The sequence below is a fragment of the Elephantulus edwardii genome, unplaced genomic scaffold (assembly GCF_000299155.1).
Source record: "Elephantulus edwardii isolate Elephantulus edwardi_28Jun2011 unplaced genomic scaffold, EleEdw1.0 scaffold00125, whole genome shotgun sequence".
Lineage (NCBI taxonomy): Eukaryota > Metazoa > Chordata > Mammalia > Macroscelidea > Macroscelididae > Elephantulus > Elephantulus edwardii.
Window position 1 is genome coordinate 1,784,791 of NW_006399875.1, and position 3,992 is coordinate 1,788,782.

Consider the following 3,992-nt stretch of genomic DNA (forward strand, 5'->3'; position numbering starts at 1 on the left):
TTGGTCTTTTCTTCTTTTTCAGCCTTTGCAACGATCTTTTGCATTCTTCATGTACAATTTTCTTGATATCCTCCGAGAGCTCATTTAGTGATATTGATTGATAATTTCCACACTCTATAGGGTCACCTGTTTGTTTTTTATTTTAATGGGAATAAACATGGATCTCTTCAAGTCAGTTGGTCAAGTAGTTGTCCTCCAGATTTCTTGGCACAACTTGGTGAGCAGATACAGGGCAGCATATGTGTGCTGAAATATGTCGATTGGTATTCTGTCAATTCTTGGGGCTTTATTTTTGGCCGAGTCAAGTCCTTTAGAACAGCCTGTCCTTCCTCCTTCATCACCATTGCTTCTTGCTCATATATTGTACCTTGAAATTCTCATGTACCACTAAAGAAAAAACAAATATATCTTAGAGAGAGTGTAGACTGAGTGCTTTTTTGGAGGCAAGGACGACAAAGCATCATCTCACATTCTTTGGGCATATGGATAGAAGAGATGTTTCTTTGGAAAGAGACATCATGCATGGGAGGTGGAATGTCAGAAAAAGAGAGGAAGACCTCATTGAGATGAATTGATACAGATACTGCAACAATGGTCTCAAGTATGTCAGAGATGATGAAGATGGCACAGGACAGGACAGCGTTCAGATCTGCTGTTCATAGTGTCATTATGAGTCATACTTGATGGAACCTAACAACATCGTAGCAGCCCTATGTGACAGAATAGAAGTATTGTGTAGGGTTACCAAGATTTTAAATCTTCATGAAAGCAGATTGATTTCTCTATCCCAGGACAATGAGTTTGAACAACCAACTTAGAACTTTGCAGTCAAGCATTGTGACCACTACACCACCTGGTTTCCTCTGTCTGTCAAGATTTATAAACTTGTAAAGAAGCTTTGATTCTGTGTAAAGGCACTTTAAGGGTGCAAGAGAGACAGATGCCTGCCAGGCCTGGAAGCAGAATCTTTGATGCTAAGGGAAAAACGTGGAATAGCTAACTACATATTAGTAAGCATAAGTACACCCATGCTCGCCTTGCTTACTGAGTGCTATCCCCTGTCAAAGATTATCAATTTGAAAAGAACCTTTGATTCTGTAGGAAGATGCTATGAGGCTGGGAGAGAGACAGATGTCAGGCACACCTAGAAGCAGAACCTTTGATGTGGTGAAAAATGGTGAAATTATTCATTACAGATTAGTAAGCGGGTGAAACTAAGCCTCTATTTGCTTTATTTCTTGGGTAATGTGACACTGAACAAAATATTGCCCGGTGCTGCACCACATCCATCATCGTTAGTATATTTGAGCCCCTTATTGTATCTGTTGTGTAGCTCCATACCACTGGAGATTTTCTCTTTCTCAAAGACCCTGTGCTTTCCCAAACACAATGTTGTCATCTAGCAAATGGTCTTCCTCTATGACATGTCCAAATTGAATAAGCAGGAGTCTTTCCATTCTTGCTCCTAAAGCACATTCTCAATAATCTATAGCTTTATTACCACTGTTACCATCATAATCATTACTCTTATTATTTCATGTTGCTTTCCTTTGGATTCTCTTTTGTTACTATTGTAAAATAAAATCACAACTCCTTATTGCAATATTCTAATAATAAGGCGAAGAGGGATAGTGTCTCTTGAACTCCCTGCTTAAGATAGAGTACCTACTGTGTGAGCATATTTAATAAAACCTATTTGTGACCTAATCATTTTGGAAATGTCTTAATTTCAATTTCATATATCTTATGCTATTTAGGGAGAAACCATAAAACCCAGCATTATTAAGTTCAGTTGAGAATAAAGGAGAGTTGAATAGAAAAAATTTCATTGCTTATGATCCAATTTTATTTTTATGCTAAAGTCAGCTGGAAAGAGAAGAGACTCTGTCTGGACCATAGGAATAATGTTCCCACAATCAAATCAGTCACGGAAGAGCTAATAGTGATCTGGGACTTTTAAAGGAACGCTAAAAACCCAAGTGGCAAAAGTTGAATTTAGCACTGAATGGGAGTGCTTGAATATGAAAGTGATTCTATCAATTCTATTCTCCTTTCCCCACCTACCCTATATTATGCACATCTGTACACAAACTCATTAAGGAATTTTACAACTAAGATGGAAATTTCATGTCTCTTAAAATTATAGACGCAAGAGAATACAGATCAGAAGAGAGCAGGTGAATCACAGACATGCCTTCCTGCTCCTTCAAATGACCTCTGAATCACTCACCCGAGGGGTCCCAGAGCCTGGGTGGAGAATGAGCTCTCCTGGCTGGCTAAATTACATCACTTGGTGTTGCAGTTGGGGGCAGAGATTTCTCATTGTGCAGAGCTTCTGTGCCCTGTCATTGATGTTAAAAACATGACTGTAGTTTGAGATTCTAAATAAGTACAATTAAACATGGTTATCACCTTTTGAGAAGGAGCCTTCCAAAGGAGGTTACAGGCAGAAAATTGTTTGCAGGATGGGGAGGGCAGTTGGAGGATGAGTAGAGTACGCTGAGCTGACTGTGATTTATAATCAATATTAACTACATAACACACAAGGAGGCACCATTTGCAGGAGAAGGGGGGAGCTGTACTTTTATCCTATGAAGGTCACAACTGGATGGGCGAAATAATGAGAAAAATTGATGGAAGAGACCTGGTTCAACAATGGAGAAAAATACTGCTTTTTTGATTAAGAATGGTCCCCAGCAATCTTGCAAAAGTACTGACCTCTGCTGTAAATTTGCTTGAGAATGAGAACGTTTAAAGGAGATCACTAGTGATTTCTGGCCTCCCTGAGAGCTGGAAAATGACAATTATTCAATTTGAAAGTCTCTCTGCCTCAAAAAGGTAGAAGGAGCCTATGCTTTGATGGCCTGACGGCCTAATGCAGACATCTGTCCCCTCCTCGTTCCAGAAAGCATCAGTTCTAAACATCGCTAATCATGTCAGCACATGTGTTCCTTGTGTTGGGGAATGAAGCACTCTGAAAATTGGTCCTGATTCCTGTTGAGGGGGAAGAGAGAAAGAACGGGTATAAATGTTCCCAGGGGGGTTTCAGGTAGACACATGTAAGTAATTTAACCAAGTAAAAACCCCATAGAAACTTTAAAAATGTCTTGCTGTTTCCCTGAGTTTTTTCTTTACCTCTTTAATCGTGGCTTGTACATTTCTTTGAAAATATTTTGAAGCATTATAGTGTATCTATGGTGCAGACCTTACACCCCAGATGGATTGTAGAGATGTTTTTCAATTAGAAAAGGAGACACAGGAGTGTGTGTGTATGTCTGTTGACACACTGAGATCGACCCATGGGTAGCACAACAGTCTGGAAATAAAACTATCTTGTAGTCCAGGAAGCAATGCCCATGAGTGAACCAATATACACTCAGAGTTTTGGGAAACAATGCAGCACACATGCTTCTTAGAAGCAAGGATAGACATAGTGATACTGAAGAGTGAGGGGTCTGTAACTCCCTGGGAGGGAAAGTGCTCCAGGTTGGATACCTGTCCACTGTGGGGGCCAGCCCACAGACCAAAAAGGACAATAGACTTTAGAAGAGGGGGCTGCAATCAGGTGAGAGACTCACTTCAAGGGCCAACATGCTGTGGCTCTGGGGAGTGAAGAGCTTGCCACTCCCCAGGAGGGAAACTGCTCCAAGTACAATACCTATTCACTGTGGGATCCTACCCACAGACCAAAGAGGACGATAGTATTTCAGGGAGGGAACTGAAATCAGATGGGGGAACACACTTAAATACAAGGTCGCATGATTTGATGGATGGAGGGAGGGATTGGTAAAGAAAAGTGAAAAACAATGATGTTGAACGTTACATGTAACTGTTGTTGTTGTTGTTATGTGCCGTCGAGTTGCTTGTGACTCATAGCAACCCCATGTACAACAGCCCTAAACTCTGCTCTGTCCTGTGCCAATCGCACTGTCTCTAACACTCCCTTCCCGATTACCACAGTCACTGAATCAATCCACCTCATAGAGGGTCTT